The sequence below is a fragment of the Polistes dominula genome, unplaced genomic scaffold (assembly GCF_049000335.1).
Source record: "Polistes dominula isolate Pdom_NZ unplaced genomic scaffold, Pdom_raw_medaka contig_24, whole genome shotgun sequence".
Lineage (NCBI taxonomy): Eukaryota > Metazoa > Arthropoda > Insecta > Hymenoptera > Vespidae > Polistes > Polistes dominula.
This window is the reverse complement of record NW_028301150.1, coordinates 296,126-321,245: the sequence shown is the minus strand read 5'-3', so window position 1 is coordinate 321,245 and position 25,120 is coordinate 296,126. Positions and strand designations below refer to the sequence as shown.

General features: G+C 36.4%; 1 protein-coding gene and 1 long non-coding RNA gene across 2 annotated transcripts in view; one reads left to right on the top strand and one right to left on the bottom strand.

The window, feature by feature from the left end:
• The window catches only part of LOC107069200 (disintegrin and metalloproteinase domain-containing protein 10), a 113,229-nt gene that overhangs the window by 41,313 nt on the left and 46,796 nt on the right, over positions 1-25,120 (top strand). The window lies entirely within an intron of this gene.
• Positions 1-25,120, bottom strand: part of LOC149030763 (uncharacterized) — a 53,845-nt gene that overhangs the window by 9,263 nt on the left and 19,462 nt on the right. The window lies entirely within an intron of this gene.

Genomic DNA, 25,120 nt, shown 5'->3' with positions numbered 1-25,120 from the left:
GATACACGTTGGTGGTGCTCGTATAGGACCAACTGGGTTATTGGATGGTTTCCAATATGCCGGCGTTGCTATGCTCGACCACCACCGACGACCACTTTATACCGGAGATCGCTATAACTCGTACATTTTTTACGGTACTCTGAGTGGTATCGAGAGCCAAAAATGGTTAGACGACGTCGACGACCACGACGACGGCGACAGTCGCCGAAAGGAAACCAACCATCACTAACTCTTTTTTGGCTATGGCCCTTCGATCCGAAAATCAAACTTTATCTGTTCAATTTTGGCTCAGACCTGAGCTATATTTTACACGAGAACGAAACGAAATTAATGGAAGACTAAATGACATAATCATAATGTTTTATTAATCGATAAAAAGTCGACGAAATTTTCGAACGAAGAAATAACGAAAAGGAGAGGAGATCAATTTTTAGTAGTAAAAAAACCGATACGTGATCACATCGTCAGAAAAGTATCGAAACGAGAATCCTTTGAATTCATGGTATTTTTGGTACAGCTTAATCACCCTTATGGAAAGGCAAAACGATGAGTTGTTCTTCTCTTTTTTTTTCTTTTTTCTCTGTATTTCCTTTGTTTCTTTTTACTTGTTCAGAAATAATTATTCGGACGTCGTTCGAAAATAAAAAATAATGAAAAGATAGATAGAGCAAACAAACAATGTGGTACGAATCAATATGATCATTTTCCTTTTTTCAAAATAATAAAGAAACATAAATTCGGTTCATTCGAATTCTTAGAAAAGAGATACGAGAAGTAGAAATTGTCAAGTAGTTATGCTCAATACGTGATCAGACCGGTGACTATACGTTCAGATACCAAAGTAGACGAAAACGTAGAGATATTTCGTAAAACCCATAGGGAACGATTTAGACTTTATGTCCATTTCTTCCACACAGTGTACAGATCGTGAAAAAACATTTCTAAAGTTGACTTGCACTTTGTAAAACTTGTACGAGCAGTACGTGCTTACGTGCGTGCCTGCGTGCGTACGTGGATCTCCACAATTGATTATGCACAAAAGTCGACGAGAAAGTAGTTTTCTTCTTCTTCTTCTTCTTCTTTACGTACCACATATATAGAAAGAAAGGAAGAACGTACGAGAATCGACATGAAATTCAATGAATCGAGTTTTGTGGCCCGAGAAGTAAGTTTCGTCAGGGAACACGAAAAAGCTCGCAAAAATGTGACTCGATCGTGGATGGAAGAAAATAAGAAAAGGAATGAATTGGGTATGAAAGAGAGAGAGAGAGAGAGAGAGAGAGGATTAGAAAGCAAAGAAAAATCTAAAATCTTCCACGAGTATAGCACATTATCACAGGAAACATTGTGACAAGGTATACAAAAATAAAACTGTAGTACTGGCATAACGTGACTCCCCCTCGCCCCTTTTTTCTCTTGCTCTTCAGTATAACTCATATATACAGATCGGTGCGTTTTCAAAGAGAAATATTATCGACAATGGGATGACAATCATTCTTTGCGAATTCTTCATCCTTTAATTCTAGAACACATCGAAACGCATTTATATTTTTCTTTGATTTTTGTTGTCATCAGTATTGTTGGTTAAGCTATTCGTCATTTTCATTTAGCCATTGTCAAAGATGACGATATCAGCTATGATATTTTGTTCATATTCTTGTTGAAACTACTACTACTATTACTTGGAACAGTTTATCAGGATTTTAGCCTCGTTTCGAAAGTGGATCATCGATATCTAAGAGCGATATCGAAAGAGAATCGACCAAAGTACTAGTCAATGTTCTTTCTTCCTTTTATCTCATCCTTCGACGACAAAGGGAAAACCATTTCGTTTCCATCTTTTAACAGAGGAATAATCGGAGAGCTATATAAGGAAAAGAAGGAGAAGGAGAAGGAATAAGAGGGTAAAGTACTATACGAAGACGATAGTAGGTAGCTACATAGAGCTAGCGTATCTCAAACGAACCACGAATTTTCTTCCTTTGGCCAAATCGTGGATCGGAACGATAAACTCCAAAGTAACGAGAGCTAGACGATATTTTTTTTTCTTTTTTTTTCTCCTTTTTTTTATTCGAGAATAAGTACACGAATCGGTTGCTCTCTCTCTCTCTCTCTCTCTCCCTCTTTGAAGTTAGATCCAAACAGCTACTTTGCAATCACCTTTCGTCCTCGAAGCTCGCCGGAGCCCAATTTTAATCATCTAAAAGATGTGGAAGGAAGGAAGGAAGAAAAGAAGGGAGAGAGAGAGAGAGAGAATAAGGCGATCCAACGGACTGAGACGTCACTTACGAGGAATTGCAATTTTCTCTAAAGATCCCTGACGCGAAAAAGGGAGAAAAAAAAGACAGGCAGGCAGACAGACAGACAGACAGACAGACGAAGCGGTTTCTCGACTCGCAGCAAGCCAGAACTGACGGCTGAGATTTTCGCGGTGGGTCGTTTGTCGAAACCAATTTCCATTCCCCTTTTTCCCCTTTCACTTATTTTCCTATGGTGTGAAAATGTCAATGTTACTATTAATAAAATAGAAAGGGTTTACTGCAAAACCTTTCGTTTTTTTTTTTTTTTTTTATTTATTAGAATCGAATAACGTTGTAAATATGTGAGCTTGTAAAATCTCACGAATAAATCCGTCGGTATCGCTTTCCACGGGACACCTTGTTACAAACGCTCTGACCTAATTACTTCGCTCTTCTGTCTCCCTTTCCCAGCCCTCTCTCCCCTTGATACCATACAGTATATATACTATCTCATTTTACGTTAAAAGAGGCAAAGAGAATGGCATAGCACGAATTTTGGCCGCGGATCGACTGCTCGAGCTGATGGCATATAAAATACAATAGGTGAGAAACGAACGAACGTAGCAGACGGAGACACATTTCACGAGATTTCACATTTCGACACTGTATTTTTCGTACGAAAAGTTAAATCGTCGTAGCACGTTGTAGTAGTTCGCGGGAATTATGGAATATTGTTATTTCTTGTTTTCATATTTTGTATACTTTTATTAAAGAACGACGCGTAAGAGGGCAAAGCTTCTTTTTCTTTTAATTTTTTTGTTTTTGTTTGACGCGACTATTTTAATGGAAAATACTCGAGATAAGAATATCTTGATTTTTTCTTTCCTTTTCTTTGTCCTTTTTCCTCCCTCTAAAAGCTCGCTAAAAAATTATTTGCGATCGATCATCCATTATATCCGCGTTCGATTAGGATCAATTGTAAAATCACGTTTTAAAAGCTAACAAAAAAATAAAAAAAAATAAAATAAAGATTTGTCAATTGAACCGAAGTTTAAACGTTTCCCCATCGCATTTTGATACGCACTCGAAAATACGTCGTTCCGTCCTTTTTCCAATATGAATTTTATAATATATTGTATGGTAACACGCGTAGCGTACGTTGGCCTTTTTACGAAACGCAACAAATATAAAATATCTCCTCTGGAGTATTAAAAGTTTCGCTACACAACCGACCATACCATTTATCCCTGTATAAATAGCTAACTAAGCTATATAGAAATGTACACTTAAGCGGGTGTGCGGCATTTAAAAATAAATCGTGCAAATATTAGTGGCACCAGACGAACGAGCCGTCGCTATTGTAGAATATTATATTCTTACCAAGCCGCAGTTGGAAAATCGACAAACGAACATATTTTTGCGTAAAGGGCCAACGGATCTGGTTCACGTGTATAAAGAGCACAAGCGAAATTCGTGCGTTTTTCGCTTTAATAACTCCGAATCAACGTTTTTGCAGAGAGAAATAGAGACCGATTACGAATTTTTCGCCGGAAAATCTGCTTCTACGAATCAGGAAACATTTAATTCATATGGAAAGGAGAGATGCGTTTGTTGTTTGTACAATTCCGAGAATCATACAAATAAATATAACAATAATAACAATAATAACAATAGTAATAATAATCGTCGAGGCATAGAGAAACTCAGTTCGCGTATTTGTTCGTGAAACAAGCCGATCCGATTTTACTTTACGAAATTATTACACCGAAATAATTACAAACTGTCGAGGTAGAAAAAAGACAAAAATAAGTAAAAAGTGGAAAGGGAGAAAGAGAGAAAAAGTAAAAAAGAGAAGGTCTCGTGACAAAAACCAACTTCTCCAATTAGCGACGAAGGGTAGAGAAGGAAGGGTGGAGACGCGATGGAAGAAGAGTCCTGTATAACAACATCGATGAGATTACAATGGTTCTTAAAAGAAAGAAAAAGAGAAGGAAAGAAAGAATGAAAGAAAGAAAGATGAAAAGTAGAGGAAAAAGAGAGACGGAAAGAGAGACTGTTGCCTTTGAGAGGGTCGCTCGCTCGCTCGTCTCTTTCGTTATGAATGAATCCAGCAATGAGTTGGCACGGCACCAGAGGATTTCCAGGTGGTCGCGAAATTAAGCTCGGCCTCGTTCACCCCCTCAGTTCACCTCATTCTATTCCACAGCCCGTAAACCCTCTTCCCCCCTGTCCTCTATCTTCCAGCAGCTAGCCGAACTATCGAGCTATACACTACGAAAGCCGAGGCTGCTGCAATCTATGCCTCGGTGAATTTACTGGCCCCTACTGCCATGACACCGAGCAACCTGCGGACTCTCCTCCTCATCCCTCTATTTCTCTTGCTCCCTAGGCACCACCATTACCGTTCCGACCACCAACCGGTAGCCTTTTAACCTCGCCAATGTCACTAGGGATTTCACTAGACCGTTTCTCCGCGGATATATAATTTGTCGAGGCTCTGCCAAACTCGTCTACTGCCGTCGTGCTCTATTGAATTGGACTTTCCCTCATTCCCTTGCAAAATACACACCATCGATAGATAGATAGATAGATAGATAGATAGATAGATAGATAGATAGATAGATACATCGATTAATTTGCTACCTTTTACAAAAATGTACTATTTGTAATATAAGTCTTCTTAACAGAAAACTGTGTGTCTATCGAGAGTTACTTTGTTCACGGTTACGACTTGACACGTATTACCCAACGTTCGCATGGGTTTTCGATACGAACGAGAGAAGATCGATAAATTGTCCAACGTAGAAATGAAGAAGGAAACGGGGAAGATGGGGGTAGAAGGAGATAGAGAGAAAAAAAGAAGTCAGTTTTAAAGGGAATCTAACAGGAAGGACCGTCGAATTATCGACCTTATCTACTTAAACGTTATTCACTCGACGGTGTTCTCGCATTGTTAAGAAAGGTCCATTTGGGTAATTAAGGATGTATCCTGGCAGACTCTACTTAAGTGCCGATATATCATTGTAAACGTTCCTTACCCCCCCCTCTCTCTCTCTCTCTTTAATACACACACTTTGTTTTTATCATCTTTTTTTTTCTCTCAACTTAATACCCACTACTTCCAATCGTAGAAGAGAAAAAAAGAGGAGAAAGAGGAAAAGAGCAAAAAAACAAGAGAAGATGGGAGAAAAGGAAACCCGGGTCGTTCCGGAAACAAATTTCTTCCTTTTGAAGTAGGAGGATGTAACAGCTGGTGGTAACAGGATAATTACTCCTTAGCATTTCACGCTTCGCCGAATATCACGGCGCATTATGCGTCCCTATCCCTTTCCTATCTCAACTTCATTTCTCTTTATCTTTCCTTCAGATAGATCGACGAGGAAAACCTAACTATTGGTAAAATTCGAACGATCTGCGTAGGTATCTGTTTCTACTTTTGTACTAGTCGCAAAGTAGTTCATCAAAGAATGACTGAAAGAGAGATAGAGAGAGGGAGAAAGAGAGAAAGATCATAGTCATCACACAGAAAACAAATTCTCCTTTTCCCTATGCAATGGTAACTCCGGTATTGCTCTTTGACAAACAGAAGACTTGCTGTTTTCGGAGGAACAAAGAGACGACAAAGATACTCTCTCTCTCTCTCTCTCTCGGTGGAGCTCGAACGGAAGTCGAAGACAAGTTTCCGACTTCGTTACGTGATACGTATGTAATACGGAATATATTACGAGCGAGTCGCCACTTATTTGTCTCTCCTTGGCTACCAAACAAGTAACATTCTACCAACGACGAATTTTATTCTACATCAAATGAAACTCCTCTATCATAGTAATGTATTATATTTCTTATTATATCTTTTCCTCGTCTTTTATCTTTTTATCTTTTTATCTTTATTCTTTTCTTTTCTTTTCGATAAAGGATTCCTAATGGAAATATGATAGATTGGAAAGGAAAAAAGAAGAAGAAGAAGAAGAAGAAGAAGAAGAAGAAGAAAATGAAAAAGAGAAATATAAAAGTTTCGGGGTAATGATTTTGAAACTCAATGGTATAAGCTTGCTTATTATAAACTGCACGAGAGAGAAAGATAAAAGAAAGAGACAGATAGTAATAGTTCAACCATGGCAATCGGAAAATTGAGCTCATCGATATACCTCGGCACATTTAATTAAAGCAAACGAAGTGGCAGGGCAAAGTGAAGGAGAGAATGGGAAAGATAAAATAACATATACGTCAAATATTGTAATAAAAGAAATTCAATTAACGCTTGACCATTAACAGTCAAGCGTTAATTATTTAATCTAACTCAAACATAATATCAATTCGTATTGTATTATTTAAAGTTCAAAATATATATACATGTACTGTATACGTATAATATATGAGCAGAGAAATACAACGACAGATAGATGGAAAGAAAAAAAAGGGAAAGATAACGAAGGAAAGGCAACTCTCTCGAATGAATTTGAATTTTTTTCATAATTTTACGCCAAGATGGGATCGTCAAGACGACGACGACGACGACGACGACGACGACGACGAAAACGACGAATGAAATCTTCGTTGAATTTAAAGTAAAAGCAAATAGAATCTACGTCGAACGTTTCTCCTCTACTTCTTCCTCTTCGTCTTCTTCTTCTTCTTTCGAGTAAAATTTAAAAAAAAATATATATTAAGTCTTTCTCTTTTTCCTTCTCGACATTAAATTATTTTTTTGTTCTCTTGTAACAAAACATTTTTTGAAAAAAGAAAAAAAGATGAGAGAGAGAGAGAAAGAGAAATAGTGCCCTATGAACATGAAACGCCACCAATTTGTTTTCATTTACGCGCCTAATTTGAAATTTAAGCTCGTACATGCGAAATATATATATATAACTTATGCTTTACCTTTAGTATTCTACTTTCATCATTATGTAATAATCCTTTGAACATATCTAGTTTATGAAAATGAACAATTGCGTTGCTTTAAATTGTAAGAAACTTTTTAAGAGATAAATGTATTGACTGTAAAATTAAATTTGATTTCTAAACATTTTTAAAGTATTTTGTTTGATTTTATTTCTTTGTAATTATTTATTAAATAATTATATAAAAATTCGCGCCTGTAGGAATGCAACCCTCCATACACAGTTTGAAAATGTTGCTTGCGAGCTCCATCTGATGGGACGGAATTTTTTGGCCCGAAAGATAGGCAACCTGTAATACACGCGTGTATAAACAGTTTGGACTGAAAAAAAATTCCGTCTCGCGAGATGGCGCTCGCAAACAACATTTTCAAAGTGTGTATGGAGGGTTGCATCTCTACAGGCGTAATATTTTTAAAAAATAATATAATAAAAATTTTACTTTAATGTCATAATTACTTATACGCATATGTTTAGAATAATATTATAATCTTACACATGAAAAGAAAATTTTTACATGTTAGAAATCTAACGATCGTTGTAAAAATAATAAAAAAATTAAAAAATTGTTTAGAATTTTATTTTCAATTTTTTGTATTTTCTTGTATTAATCGCCGATAAAGAAGTAGTTTACTTTTTCATTTGGAAAAGTATAGCAGAACGAAGAAAGAATTATATTTCCCTCCTCGTTTATTTTTAGAAAGGAAAGGAAAGGAAAGAAGTAGAAGAAGTAGAAGAAGAATAAGGGGCTGTGCAAAAGGTTGGTCGGATTTAATGGGGTATAAGGGAGTATAAAAATGATGTCGCGATGAGGAAGGGGTGCGCCATGAGATATGGTCAGCCTAGTGCGGTATTTCATTCTAATGGCCAGATGTTGTCGCCTCTCGTCTACCACTTTGTCTTAGAGAACACGTGACGGTTCCCTTCTCTCGATTCTAACTCTCCGAGTAGCGCGTGTGTTTGCTTCGCAAAAGAGAGTAAGAGAGAAAGCTAAAAGAAATTCATTACCCTCGCTTCAACTAATATATCGACCATGTCACATTCTAATCCGTCCACGTAAACGAATCTATCGTCTAAGACCTCCTGTAGACCTACTATATACTTTTTCAGGAATGAACAAAGTTACTGTAAGCATTTGAATTGTAGTAAAAAGATGGACGAACCGACTACTATTACTACTAGAAACGATACAGGGTAGTTAGGAGAAATTAGACGCGGCTAACTGGCTTCACATGGTCGTCGCTCGTAACTCGAGCAGGGAATATAAATTAAACGTCGCGCATTTAGCCGCCTACCAAACGAGCCAAGAGAGGGAGAGAGGGAGAGAGGGAGAGAGAGAGAGAGAGAGAAAAGTTAGCAGGCAGAGAATAATAAATTGTAGCAAAAAGCGGGCGCGACCACTTACGGTATAACGCGTACACACATAGAGATGGTACCTGGCCGACAGTAACGTAAAACTCGCGGCAGCCACTCCGAAAAGAGACTCTTTCAAAAGTTTATAATTGCATCCGGCGCGCGGAGATGGCGGAGGTCGCCCGTATGTCTCCGTTCCGCTTTCGTAGATCCGCACACGGTTGAATGGGTAGTTTAGGACAATGCGTGAAAGATAATAGAACGCGTCCTTTTATTCTGATCCTAAAGTATAAAGATACCTACTACTGCACTCGCTTGCGCTTTGGATGACTCGTTAACCCTCCCAAAGAAATTCTCTTCCCTCGTTTATAATAGCCTTTCTACCCTACCAACCTACACCAATGCACCAAACTACTTACACCTACCTACCAACATAGAACTAACCTATATACGTCAACGTGAACTCTTTTATTATTATCCATTAATATTTTCTAATGAACAAAAGCACAAAACAAAAAAGAGTATTTCAAACGTTAACCCGAATAATGATGCACTAAATAGAACGATTTTCGAACGATTAAAGATGCATCGCGAAGATACGTTAGTCTATTTCGATCGTTAGGAGTGAATTTAGCTTACCGTTTACGCTTGGCGACTCCTTTTGATCAGGGCCCAAATAATTTCATCTCCGACTGATTCTCCTCGACTAATTTGCTCGAACGATAGATAGATCCTAGTAGCTACGTAAATATCGATACCGAATGAACGAACGAACGAACGAACGAACGAACCTATACACGATATGATCGTTAATAAACACCAAAGCACACGACTACTATGCATGCATGATATCGTAAATTGAAATTTCTCTATATTTTCGATGACGAAAATTCAAAGAGATTCCAAGCTTATATGCAAATTTTCCTGGTCCGATTAATAATAATCACGAGAATACGATTTCGTATGGTTAAATATTTATGAAAATTTCGAGATATCATTTTGTTTCCATCTCGATATTGTAGATTAAACTTGGTGGTCTATTGTATATTTTTTTTTATACGTATTATATAATAAAATATATATATGTATACGTTACTGCTTATGCAGCTTTTCCAAAGTTACACTACTAAAGTGAGTTTGGTCGTAAATTGGCATGGTTTCGGAAGAAAATAGAGATAGATAGATAGAAAAACACAGAGAAAGAAAGAGGAGAGAAACTGACAGATAGAATACGAAATGTAGCTTGTCCGGAAATATCATATCGAGTGAAAATTTACCATCCACGAATATTCCTCGTCTTCTTCGTCGTCGTCGTCGTCGTCGTCGTCGTCGTCGTCGTCGTCGAGCGATCTCAAGCCAAGCGTTAAACGTCGCCTATTAAGGCGACCCTCGAGACCTTTCCAAGTAGTCGTTCGAAGAATCAATTTGTTTGAATTCATCTCCGAGATTAATCCAATTTTCCTTCGGCACGGATCCGTTTCTCTCTCTCTCTCTCTCTCTCTCTCCCTCTCTCTCTCTCTCCCTCTATCTTTCACACTCTCCCTCCTCTCTTGGTAACACGTAATAAAAGAGTGAAGATTCTCGATGCAAGTGGAAAATTTCGAACGAATCTACTCGGCAAGTTTTTAAGAGTTCTCGAATATATCTATATATATCTTTCTCTCTATTTTCCTTTTTCTCCATCTCGAGCAAAAAGGAAAAGTCCTTTACGTGTTTCAACTCGAGTCTTTACAAACTGTTAATACTTTATTTTCTCCATTATCTAAGCTCTCCTTGATTTTATAAATAAAATCAAAATTTGCTCTACCACAATATTCGTTAACGATTTATCATCAGCGTTCATCAATTCGAAACTTTATTTTCTTCTCAAATAAAATGCAATAAGTTTCTATCTATCATTTTATTTCATTGGAAATCGATACGAAACTAGTAGGATCAAAGTCCTATGTTAAATTTAGTTTAGTATTCTAATTTCTGTATCCTTCTGTTACTCTCTTCCATCATGAATGCACACGAGACCGAACAACTTCGGTGAAACCATAAAAGACTCACTCGTGTAATCACGCATATTAACGATTGTATGAAATTCAACGCGAGAGAGCATGAACGTATTTGAGAGTGGTGTAGATGAAACCTTCCCTTGGCGATAACAATGTAGAACGTGATAATTAATTAGTAAAATCTAGCGTGAGGAGAAAACGGCAGATAGAGAGAGAGAGAGGTTGAAATTGATCGGTATGTCTAACATTACACAATGATGAACGCATTGGCGTTTGTATAAAGAGAATAGAGAGATACAATTCCTGCCATAAATTACAACCTATAATTACACCAATAATGGCACACTCTCCCTCCTTCTTTCTATCTTTATTTTTCTTTTTTTACATCTTTATCTTTTACCCATTTACTAAATGTAAGTGAAAACCATGTAAAATTCCAACTATTGACCACGGGCAATGTACACAAATTGTGGAAGGTACCCAAAATATCATCGCAATTTACGGAATTTTGACTTCCTGTTCGATTCGTTTAATAGTTATACAGTTACTGCCACACAAATCGTTTCATTTTTACCTAATAAACAAATGTACATTACAACGAAAACGGGAGAAAAACAACACGATGCTTGTTAAACAGAAATTACATTTTCTATGGTTAAAATAACTTACGTAGCTTACATAGTTTCATGTTTCATAAACAATTTCAATTTACTGATTATTACTCCACAAAAAGCATCTATGTAGTTTTATTATTTTCTCTGTTACTGATTCAAGTTATGTTTTTTTTTTTTTTTTTTTTTTTTACAAACACATCTCACATTTAGACTAAAATATCACCTCATACTTTTAATTCTATTTTGAAAGACAAATTTTCTTCCCAAATTACTTCCTCGAAAATGATTCTCTAACTAACGAGACGATGCTGACTCTTTCAAATGAGATTTTTTTTCGTTGAAGGAAAAAAAGAATTAGTAGATACATGTATATATTCAATCGTATTTTTTCGTTCGAATTCGATAACGTCCTCGAATTGCTAAGTTTGGAATTCGTTGTTAAACCTACACACACATACACACATTCGTATACAAGTATTCGTGTACAGGGGTACATATTCAAAGGTCTGTGTTCAATGCTATTTGGCAAGAATTAACTGTGTTCGCACTTTTGCCATTTATCCAACAGTCTGGCTTGACGAAGTTGGGTAGTGTTGGGAGGTATAACAAAGGCTAGGGGTGGGGGTTGAAGAACACTAACACAACGAGCAGCGAACCGTGAGCTCGTTAGCGAATATATCGTTGAAAATCGTCGATCGTTCGACACGTTCTATGCCTTCCTTTATCAACCTGATGAGAAAGAGAGAAAGAGTTTGCTTGCTTGTGCGCGTGCGCGTGCGCGCATTCAACTCTCCGATAGAACAATTCTGTAGCGTTATTAAATCAATGAACCGGATCGGTCCATTGAGCGAGATAAAAGCAAAGGATCGATGGTTTTACAGTGTTCTCCGGAGAACGTGTTAGTTACTTTCTTTATTGCTCGAGAGAGACCAGACGGTGCTGCTATTATTGTTGTTGCTAAAGATCGAAACTTCCTATTTTTGATGCGCTTTCAAGCGTTACATTCTAAAAATATTGATAAGTAGATAGTCGAGTTGTCAAAGATTTATCGAAGGCTTGTATCTCTGCTATAATAGGTGTCCAATGTAAGCTTCAAATAAAGATTTTTTCGACATAATTCAACGACGACGAATTTTCTACAATAAAAAATGAAGGTAGGTATCACCTTACTTGAAATTCATGCTTTTTACTTTTAAATTTAGATGAAAGTTCTACGTTATAATTTGGATATTTATATTCACGGAATTGGCGATGGTACGTACACTTACACACACACACACACACTCTCTCTCTCTCTCTCTCTCTCTCTGGATGAAAAATTTTAGTTGGAATTTTTCAAACTCTTGATCAAGGAATAATATCGTTCGGTGGTTAAGAGATATCGGTAGGTATATGGATGATGAAGAAATATGAGAGTAAGAGAAAATGGTTACACCTATGTGTTTGTCCGTCTTCGTATGTAGAGATATTTCCCATTTGGTGGTGCTTGCGAGATAAAAGAAGGAGAAAGAGAAAGCATTTCGTCGGGGTGCGAGCATCGGGGATTTACGATTATAATTGAGTCGGCGATAAATCACAAATGTTCGTGCTGGAATGAATAAGAGAGAAAGAGAGGAAGAAAAAGAAAAGAAATAGGTTTTCAAATCGATCCGCCTTATATTCCTTCGACTAGAACAAGAGACTAAAGAGAGAAAAAGTTACTAAAGCTTGTAAGCGGGACAGAGAGGTAAAAAAAAGAAAAAGGGAGAATGCCATGGAGCAATTTTAAAAAGTATATCCTAGAACGTTCGTACTATGTGATAGAAAAAGAAGAGAAACAGACAGAAGTGTCGTGAGGAAAGAAGGAGGATAGAAATTCACTTATTTCGAGCTTTCCGGTCGACCAGACGTGCGCGTGGGATACTACTATCGTGTATATCCGCGAATAACATCCCACCCCCCTCCGGAGTACAACGGACAAGATAGAAAGAGTAAAATATAGAGAAAAGGATAAAAATAGGAAGTATACGTCGGTACGGTGTAAATTAAAATGGTCAGGTTGGGCGACTATCTTTTCGAACCTAAAGAGAGAAAGAACGTGTGCGAAATATATATGTATGTAGGTGTGTGTGTAGGTGTGTATCACATGGTACCTCGAAAAAGCTTCCAACCCCCCTCTCTTTCTCGGATAGACTGACGCGCTTTCGTAAAATATTTTACATGAAAATCCACTTAAGCGATGTGTACGTATATATACGTGAAAGAAAGACAGCACGAAGAGGATCGTTCCGACTCACGGCGCTAATGTCCACGTCTACTTTTTTTGTTGTCTTTTCTATTTTTATTTTATTTATTTCTTTTCTGTCATCCAGACACGCAACTCTACCTTTCATTTGTTGCTCGCTCCTTACGTTCCCGTAACGAAAGGATAAGAGGAAAACTGCCCAATTTTCTATCAACATCTATCTAAAGATTAACGTGATTAACGTGAAGAAAAAGAGAGAGAGAGAATATTGTCGAGATAAATATGTACTTGACAATCTATTAAAAATTCAATCATATTTTTTCTAAGGATTTTCCATTATACACGTTTAATACGAGAAAAACTTATCTATAGGAAAATATTAGTATATTACTTGTATAGAATAAACAATGAAACTGACTGAACTGTCTGAGAGTTCAGAACTGTCTGAACTGAATAAGAAAATATTGATAAAAGATGAAAAGCAAGACTTTATTCGCTATCTAACACCTTTATATCCCTCGATCCCTAATTCTTCTTTTTTCCTTTAATGCAATTTCTTTTTCTAGCTCGATTTACCAGAAAACGATACGTTTTATTTCCTTCTATCACGTGGCAAATTAATCGACAACTTTTCTTATCCTTTTTACAACAAGTATAAAAATCCATTTCAGTTTGTCTGGAAAAAAGATCACTTTACTCCTCCACCATTTCTTTCTTTCTTTCTTTCTTTCTTTCTTTCTTTCTCAAATCATACTCGTCTTTCTGTTGCCATTCTTTAAAGATGAATCTCTGAAACAGCAGTCAGCAGCTTTGTAGATTTGATCGACGAATTCCTTTCGAACTTGGAATATAACTCGGAACAATCAAGCATTCGTTCGTTCATCTTTATGACGACCAACGACCTTAACTTCTTTCCTTTTCTTTCCTTTATTTTTTGTTCACTCGTCAATATTTATTTTACCGTTAGAAGAATAACCAGAAGAAAAAAAAGGATGAATAAAATGAAGAAAGAAAAGTAAAAAGTTTAGTAAGTGTAAAGGAAACGTAACGTTGTCGAGGAGTCGATTTAAATATACGCAGTCGGTAGTTACCTACTACTAACGTTTGTATAATATTTATCCTGAGCAGTCTTAAGATGGAAAAGCTTTGAAAAGTCCGTCTTGAATAACGAGTCCTCGTGTTTGTATAGCCGGCTTCCAGGGAAAAAGAGAGAGAGAGAGAAAGAGAAGTAAATTTATTCTCTTCCAACTTTCCCATTCTCGGGTTTCTATATAATTACGCTTTCTGAATTTTCACCGATCTATTACGACAGAAAAAGAGAACAAAAGAGAGAGAGAGAGAGAGAGAGAGAGGAAGGAGAGGGTCAAAGTTGACGCGTCATCTCTGAAATATTTATAAACTGTCTATCTCGATTAATTTGAAAATTCTATATCCGTCAATTTATCTCTGTCCCCTTTTTCCCGAAACGAAATCAAACGAAAATAATTCCTAAAAATTGGGCACACTCTTTAGGATATAAATGAATATGTCGATAAGTATCGATCGAATGCTTTTCAATGTGTGGATCGTTTCATAAACTCACATAACTCAACTACCGATTCACGTAATCGCTCATCAATTAATGAGATAATCGAATTAACGCGCGAGGTCTCGAAGGTATGTTATGTAAGTACGTGCTTGGTATGTTATGCTTTCATGGTCCTGCGTAAGGGTTTCTTGTCTAAGGGATTCTTGTCGAGTGAATTCAAATTACCAAGCTATTCTAGAATGTACTCAAGTATTATTGTTCAACCTGAGAATCTCCGAGAATCCTATTATTTATTACTCGATCGTTATCTTATTAATATTGTTTAATATCTATAACGTAATTAGTTATTTATCTAGCCCATTTTCTATCTACATTTTTGTACTTTTCTTTTCTTTTTTTATAGAATGAATTTTCATTTATTTATCACTCGAAACCCGATAGAAGATCATGAAACTCAAAACCGATACTTTAACCAAGAGAGCAAGCAAAACCACGTTAATCTATTCCAACAGATTAATTAAACGAATCAAAGACGATACAACGATACCAAACCACAACCCTCTATCAATTCTTACAACCTTTATACATTTATCATCAGAATTTCTTATCTTTCTCATGTAAAAATATATGAATATTAAAGTAATATCAAAATACGATATTGTTTTACAAATATTGTCAATTATGTAAATCGAATGTATACTACTGTTAATTAGACCTAGTATCTTAAGTGTCATTCTCAACCACGCATATTTAGTTTTCATTTGGAATAAAACTACAATGATATAAAATAAAAATTGAATAGTATTCGAATATTAAAATAACTCGTATTGTATAAATGCATAAAAATAAATAGACGTTCGTATTGCAATAAAAGCGATACGGTAATAAACAATTAAATCATTAAAAGCTATTATACTAGGAATTATAATGTTATCCGCACGGAATAAAGCTCGCTTATTATTTAATTAAATTTATATTCCATGACAAAGCTTATCAAGTACATTATAAATAAATAATAATAACGTTAATTCCATTAAAATTAATTAAGAGAAATTAAATTTAAAATAAGATTCTAATATTTGGACACTCTCGTATGTACTACATGGTACATAGTGTAAGAGAAATAAAAGGCTGAAATTTTTGTTGAAGACAAGATAGTAAAGATAAAAAATAGATGAAAATAAAAGGATAATAAATATTTGTGTGTACGCGTGAACTTGTGCAAGTAGATAAATAATCGTGGAGAAGAACGAGAAGGGTTCGATACCGATTGCAGAAGTTACTCGAACTGACGTGGATTTATTGGTAAAGTTGCGATTGTATGTAAAAGGGAGAGAGAGAGAGAGAGAGAGAGAGAGAGTATAGTAGCGTGCACGTTCTCGCGAAGAACACAAGAGGACAGCTCTCAACCCTCTCTTTGCTTCTCCTCCAACAGTAACTTCCGTTAGACTGCTATCACACCCTTAGGAGGGTGAGAAGAATCCCATCGGAGAGCGAGAAGCGTGTCCCGACTCGCGAGAGAGAATCGCCCACGGAGAATTTCCAATCTGCAATTTGGAGTTCTCCTCTCGCTATCAGTAAAGTCAACCAACCAACCAACCAACCATCCCCGAAGCGTCACCTACCTACCCTATCCTAGCAACATGCGAAGACAACTCGAGAATAATGGGACTTCGCGGAAGGATATCGTCCATTTTCTACACAAACTAAATCTCCAAACTCATTCTTTTCGATTCCATTCGATCCCATTTCTTATTCGTCGCGATACACTTTCCTAAATTCTTCTTTTTATATTTAGAATATTTTCAAATACTATTAAATTCGATGACTAAAATAGATAATATTATATATTATCTTCAAATAAAACGGCTTACTCGCTCGTACATTTTACATTTGATGTTATTTTAACGAATTATATAGAGCATACAAAATGTATTCAGTAAAATAGCATGAAATAAAAAACTATTGTAGGTGTAAAACTTGTTAGGAAAAAAAAAAGAAAGGCATGAAACTTTCGAGTCGACCTAATAAATTTCGATTTTTCATTTTTCTCCCCTCATTTTCAATAACTTCTTGACTATTTAAAGCAGAGAAAAAAAAAGGAAAAGAAAAAGGATCGTCAGTGGGGAAGTTTTTATTAAAAAAATGCGACGGTCGGTTTGTATCTACGCGTGTATCTGAGTATACTCGTTAAGTAAAAGGTTAATCACTTCCATTCTTTTCGGTTGTGTTAACGGGAGGAAAGAGAGAAAGAGAGAGGGAGAAAAAACACGTTGCTAAACTCGTTCGAAACTCTTTTGCGCGTTTTATTCGTTGCCAGTGTCTGCCATGGCTCTAACAGTAACTTTACGTATATACACCCTCCCCTACCCTACCCTCTTCGTATTTTCTGAAACCAAGTTTTACCCTAGTACGTAGACAAACCGATACAACATCGAGTCAAAAAATCTGTAAAATAATAAACTCAAAATATGCTAATACCAAATTGTAATAAAATAATTTCCTTTAGAATATATCGAGAAAATTAATTCGATGAATTCTCTTCTCACGCATACATGAAACTATTAGGAAGAGATAGGAGAGAAGCACGTCGAATGTATTGACCTCGATCGACAACACGCCAGAGGCTTCTGGAGCACTTCACCGTTCGCTTAGGAAAATAATAATCGAGCGTGTACTCGCATCGTAAACATTATACGACAACCTTGGAGCTGGTGGTGCTACAGCAACTACGACGACGACGACGTCGACGACGACGACGACGACGACAATAGATCGAACGAGGAAACAACAAAACGAGCGAGAGTGTAAGAGAGTGCTAGACAGACAGACAGAGGGAGAGAGAGAGAGAGAGAGAGAGAGCTAACGGTTAATAACATGGGATAGCTAACACTGAATGTGACACTACATCTCTCTTTCTCTCTTACATACACACACATAAACACTGTGTGCACCTATGTGCTTTCTCTCTTCAAAGAAGCATCTCCTATCTAACGTTAGATTGTGTCAGAGTATCATGGCGGGGTGAAACCCTTTATCGAGCACCACCAGAGGCGGCAATATCGGGCCACGATAAATTTCCTTATACCTGTGAGAAATTCTCCAGGTGCTCTCTCACTCTCTTACGAGTAAAGCGGCAAGACGAAGACGAAGACGAAGACGAAGAAGAAGAAGAAGAAGAAGAGGGCTCCGTTAAACGCGGATGAACGTGGATCGTCGCGAACCTTATAAATTTCCAGTGAAAAGTGGGTGGTTGATAGGAAAGGAAACTAAACTTTGAATCTTAAGTCACAAAAATGTCAACTTAAATATGATTTCTAAAGAAAATTAACTTAATTCATTATTCGTTATTTTTTATTTTCGAGAAAAGTTAAAAGAGTTGAAAAGAAACAAAAATAGATGATAGAGAGAAAATATCTTGCTGTTAATATTAACATTTTAATCGCTCCTTCGATTACACTCAAGTCTTTGCACTTTCATCCCCCTAAGTCTTGTTCCAGTAACCGGAGGCCAAGCAATTTCTCTTAACAAAGAGGGTGAAAGAGAATAATTTATTCCAAGCCTTACAGATGGGGAAGGCTTGGATGGTGGTTTTGACGGAAGATCTGACTGGAACTTTCCAAATGTCAGAATTGTCTTTTTTCTTCTTTTAATGTGTAAGATGATCCACGAGAAAAGAAAGCGAAGAAAATGACGAAGAAAGACGGATCAAATTTTCGTGAAATCTGATTTAAATTTATGAGATATTCGTCAATAATGCTTCTACCTTTTTAATCGAGTTGCTCGATTCGTTTTACAGGAAGCGAACAAATTTTCTTTCCTTGCGATATCCTCCTTCATATTCCAGCGTTTTGCGTTTTATTCTTCAGAAATTTTCCCTCTTTTCTTTATTTTTTTTTTCTTTCTTCGCACTTACTTTAGGTTTTCTTACTTGTTCGTTTTGTCCGTCGACAAAGTTGTGCTCCGTTGCCGCATAATCGATGACTTTGGCGAATCGGACGGATCGCGACATCAACGACGACACGAAAGAAAAAGAGAGGAAAAAAAAAGGAGAGATACCAAAAGGAAAAAGGAAAAGGGGGAAAAAAAAGAATAAGATGTGAAAAGATTCGTCGTTGGATTACGACGTCGTTTCGATCTTACGACCCCTCGTCACTTCCCTCGTAATGTTCTCTTCGACTCACCTCTACCAGCATAGTTTTCCACCAACTTCTGTCAGATCGTAACTTTCAAATCCGCACCGATGAAAAAGCACCAATACCTGAGATACATTTCATATATCGGATACAATTAAAGAAAAGGAAAAAGAAACTCTACAAATTTTATTTTACCACGAGTAATGAAAAAAAAAAAAAGAAAAAAAAAACTAATAAAATATACCAGAAGAACATAATTCAATTTACTCTCTCTATTTTATTTCTATTAAAATATGTTAATCTTACTTTTCATCTTGCTATGTATTTTTGTTTCCTTCTTCTTCTTTTAACTTTAAAATTACATTGGACAGAAATATTTCTTGCAGTTTAAATAACAAGTGTCGATTTAAAGAAGTTTTGTCAAAGAGAAACAACAAGTGAATTTAACGTTTCCTTCTTTCTAACTAAATACAACGACAGTAAACTAACAACTACCACTTTAACAAATTCTTACCGTGATTACAAAGTACACTAGCTAGCTGACATCGTTCAGTGAATATAAAGAGAGTTACATAGTAGAGAAAGAGGAGGGACTTGTGAAAAATATTCAAGAAAATAGGAGAAAAGAAGAAGTTTAGTAAGAATAGAAAGGGTCCCTTAAAGACGCTCGACCCGACACACGTCCGGTCTTGGTCTACTTTGTGGTTTGCATTCGCGAATTGCATCGTCTTTTCGACGTTATGACCTTCCGGTAGTTTTCCACTTCCCCTACTTCTTCTTTTTACTCTTTCTACGAGATCGTAAAAGCGAAACGTTACGACACCTTCGTGCGTTTCTAGTCGGTTCTCTGAGTGTCCCCCATCGTGGTGTACTTTCTCCGACAAAAGATGAAAAATCGATACAGGTGGCCATAACTGTCTCGTCCTGAAAGATACAACCCCTGGAATAAAAGAGAAAAGAGAACTTGCTCTCTCGTGCTTTTTAACAAAAAAAAAAAAAAAAAAAAAAAAAACAGGTTTCTTCTTTCAAGAAAAATAAGTCCTTCGAGTCCTGTTATCGCTTTCACATTCACGTCCTATTATTTACGGATTCTGTGAAATTTAAGTTGAGGATAAAATCGCTACCCTGTCAATTCCATCATTTTTTTTTTTTTTACGAAAGATACAAATATGAGTAAACAAAATATATAAATAAAAAAAAAGAAACTTATTTAAGTTTTGCATTGAAATAGGAACTTTGTTCTCCCCAAGCCAATCTAAACGCGTCGCGAGGCTGTCACTCGTCACGTGTGGTTCGAATCCAAGAAAATCGAAAATTGAAAATCCATCTATTTGAGAAGGAGGAGGAGGAGGAGGAGGAGGAGGAGGAGGAGGAGGAGAAGGAGAGAGATGGCTTTGGTAATAAAACGAAAAGGACATTAAAAAAGTCCAAGAGAGTGGAAGAAACTGGAAAGAAAGTTCTTGCTGTTTATATTAAGAGTTTTCGACTTTTTCGACTTTTTCGACTTTTTTAGCTTCGATCTATCGACGAGATTTATAAAGAGGGAAACGAAAAGAGTTTTAGCTGGGTTCAAAAGTGCTTGACAGTTGATAAATAAGATGCCAAAGCGTGGACAAAATTATCAAAGATTTGATGAACTCTCAAAAATCGAGTGGACATGGAAATAACAAATCGAAAAAAATAATGAAACAATTTGTATTTATTTCTCTCTTTCGATCGAGAATTTCTACACGTAGAAAATAAAAATTCTTTCGCACTACCTTTTAGCGAGACGAGAAATACATCCATTAGTTAGAGACTTTTCTCCTAATACTCGGTAAAATATACCGGGGATGAAAGAAATTGATACGAGTTCTACTCGACAAATCGTTATTAAATTTCTTTACGTGACGTAAAGATAAAACGATTTCGAAGACAAATCTTAACGATTTTCTACACATTTTCTATCGATATTTAGTCGAATTATACACATCGTTGGGTGGTGTTGTAAAACAAGAAACGAAACGAAAAGAAAAAAAATATATATAAGGAGTAGTAACATCTGCTTTCGTTCTATTATTCTGGTATAATCCTACATCTAAAATTCTCGAGAAAACTTGAACTTTGAAAATACGACAAGTTTTGAAAACGTTCTGGTGGCACGCACACTAACGTGTGCAGATTATGTATCCCAATTATAGGTTTCTTCATTCATCTTTTTGTCATCCATCATTTGATACTTACTTACTTTCCTATAAAATAGAAATCTTTCGTAACGTTGTCATCTATCGTCAAAATGAGTTTGCTACCGAAGAAGAATTCAAATCGAATTATCAATGCGATACAGAAGCAAAGGATGTCCTCATTCGTATTTCCTTTTACCACGAAGAGAAGAAAATTGGATTCGGTATTACATTTTCATCGAATGCAACGAAAAATCGATCTATCTTTCTAAAGTAATGTTTTTATACCACCTGTGCAACGTCTTATAAATATCTTCTCTCTCTCTCTCTCTCTCTCTCTCTAATCTTTTTTATCAGAATAAAAAAGAAAGTAAATGTATATACACGAGTATGTTGAAAAGTTTTCAGTTTAACATGAAAACAATTTGCTTTCAATCAAACTCTTGCTTTCATTTTTTGACTTACTTTCAAAGTTTTTTTTTTTTTTTAAACAATAGACTCACAAAACTTTGACTAATACAAATTTGTTCTATCTGAAATAGTAATCGAGTTATTTAAGTGAATTATTATTTTAAGCGAGTCTTATCCAATACATACAAAAATATGTTATTCGTTATCAGACCGTATAAAATAAATTTGTCTACTTTTCTCTCTCTCTCTCTGTCTCTCTCTCTTTCTTTCCCACTTATTATTTTTGTTGATTAATGGAAAAGAAATTGAGAATGAAATGACTACGTTTCGTTGTACCTGTAAGAATGTCAACGACAACGGGAAATAATAACGCCTTTCCGACCGAGACACGTCCAATGTCCGGGACTAGGATGAAAATAAAAGGTAGAAATATTTTTAGCCGACTTTTAAACGACTTCTCGTCTTTTACATCGCTTTCTTTCATTTCCTCGTTTTACTTCTCTCTCTCTTTCTCCCTCTGCGACTCTTGCGAATTTCTTTCTTTTCCTCTTCCCCCTTTTTTTTTTCTTTTTATTCTTTCTCTCACGAGAGACATATACGCCCTCACCTCTTTTTGAAAGACGATCTGCGCCGAGGAAAAATCTTATTCAACGATTTGTCCCTCCGAGCGAGAAAAGGATAAAAGAATAAAGACTGAAGGTTAGAAGCACCAGCAGTAGCACCATCACAGCACAGCCCAGTACCAGCACCAGCACCAGCACCAACACCAATACCAGGGCCAGCTGCTGCTGCTACTGTTTTTATAACTACATCTTTCTCTCTTTCGCAGCCAAACAACGAGTAATTAAAACTCGCTCTTTTGAGGAAATACTCGTTTTGCGTTTCCGTTTAGTTTTTTTTTTTTTTTTTTAGAAAAAGGCTTAAAAAGAAAAATAAGACAAGAAGAAAGAAAAAACTGAGAGAAAGGAAAGAAAGGAAGACGAGACAAGAGGAGTCAACGTTGTCCACTCTACAAAAGAGCACGAGGAGTTGTTTTTTCCATTAAAGAAGAATGAACGTCGCTCGTGACGTGAGTCCGTGAATAGGCATTGGCTTCCCTATAACGTTGCATCGAAAATTAATCGCTTCGTGAGGAGAAATCGTTCGTTCATTCGTTCGTTCGTTCGTTCGTTCATTCGTTCATTCGTTCGTAAAGTAAGTAGAAACTCGAATCCGAGGAGATTGCTATCGTGAGCAATCGAGAAAAGCGCCTAAATCTTTGATTTTTTCCCTTTCGTTTCCCTTCCTTTTTGTAGCACACTCCCCGCCCCACGCCCACGTCCCCGCCCCCCCCCCCCCGCTTAACAAGCCACACGATATTCAATATTCACAGAAACAGAGAAACGCACTCGCCTTTTTTCTTTCCCCCTATCGAAATTAACTTTAAGAATTGTGGTTTGTCACGCGACGAGGATTTTTTTTTGACAACTTATGAGAGAGAAAGTTTTCGTGACGAAGAATCATCATCGGCAAAACCGTCGTCCCTTTCTTAAATCTCTTCTCAATTTTCTACGTAAAACGGCCCCAAATTTGCATCCGAATAGTGTTTCGCAAGAGCGATCATTTTCTCAGTAGAAAAGTCACGAAATGGTCGTACCAGCGTTTACTACTAAACTGGTTGAATCACTTAAACCGATTGCTTTCCTTATTTTCTATATAGATTTGCTAATGGAACGATTTTCATTCTCCTTTTCTTTTTTTCTTTTCTTTCATTTCCGTACTTTTAAATAAATTATACATTAATTATTAAATAATTCTAATTTCATACTTAATGTCAAAGCAATCATAAATCTGCTTATTTAGCGAAGCATCTACATTTTAATTAACATAAATTAAATAAAAATGATGTTATATGAAAGAAAATCTGTCAGATGCGACGCGAGGACCATAAACCTAAGATTTTCTCTCGTTTTACTCTGTTCGTTATGCGATGAGAAAAATAATCGGGCAAAAGAAAGAGAGAAAGAGTTTTTAACGGTACGTGTCATCGCAGTAATCCTTGATCCTTATGAAATCCGTGCTTGACACGGCTGCTGTATCATGGAGGCAAGCACATTACGGTTTCCAAGCACGCGACTGTAACCCAATCCGACGGATTACTGGCAACGCGCGGAGTATGCTAAGCTTGGCAGACGTTTATAAACGATTCCAAACTTTCCGATGTAATCTTACATACCAGTTTGCCCCATCCTCTAACCGTACTTATCGATTTCTTCCAAAAATCATCATCTACGCACGTTTACAATCATTTGCCGAGTTGCCATCAAAATTGTTGACAGTTAATTACACATATTCTGATGTTCATAACGCATTAACAGCACCAGCTCTTTTATAGTTTATACAACTCGGTTTACGAACTTTTCTACTGGTACATTTTTGCAAGTGCATGAAAAAATATTAAATTAGAAGTACTGGAAAAACTAATTGCCAGGATGTCCGGAATACGTCAGGAGGTCGTTAAAAATAGAAGCGGTGTTTTTTGACGAAAGGGAAATTTGAAGAAAAATACTCATTCCTTGGTTTCAAAAAAAAAAAATCAAGTAAATCTACCTCGGTTATTTAAAAAGGTATTCATTTTGTTCCTGAAAAATATCTTCTTTCTGGAAAATTAATTTAGTTATTTGAATCTTTTAACTGGCGGTATACTTGAAATGAAAAAACAATCAGTTAATCGCTTGTGGTTTTATAATCCTGTTATCAATTTTATGTTTACATTCATATCGTGTATTTAATTTTAGAATGTAATCTTGTTAATGCTAAAAATAAAAATCAATCTCGAGGTAATCGAGTTTCGTGCCTGGAAGAAAAATAAAACATATTTTCATACTTTATTAACGATACTACCCTCTAAAACCATTAACGAGAGAAAACTAAAATATTGTATATATATTTAAAACCTCTTAAAATAGGCAATTAATTATACAATAGAAAAGTTTAAATCGATATAGTCTACTACTAGCGGAAGTCAAAAAATAATCTTACCGACATTATCAACAATATACTATACATAAAGTGTCACCTGCCCTCGGGGCACCATTAAATAATGAATGAATAATAAATTGAGTGAAAATGACAGGATCCATTAAAATAAATCGATTAGTTTATAAAATGTAATTCAATGTAGAAATAGCTTTTGATTCTTGTGTGGGTATGCTTTATCATTGGTAAAAGTATAGTTGGTCTGGTTATCGAATAGTACACGTAGTTGTACCTACAACGCGTAGATCCTAAGAGACCTTTCCGAGACTGGAATCCAGCGCGAATTGTAATTTCCGGCACGCGACTGGAAGCCGATCCTATGGATTACCATCGCCGTCTAGTGTGGTGGTCAGCCGAGCATGCACGTTAACCGTTCGAGAGAGGGTTTGCTTGTGCTCCGTACCACGCATTTTAACTAAAGAGGGATTTGCCAGCTTTCTCGACCCTTCTTTTATTTTTTCCCTCTTTAAGATTCTCGGTCGTCGACCGACGACGATGGCCAATGTTCCTTCTTCCTTTTATATGCCGCTTACTAA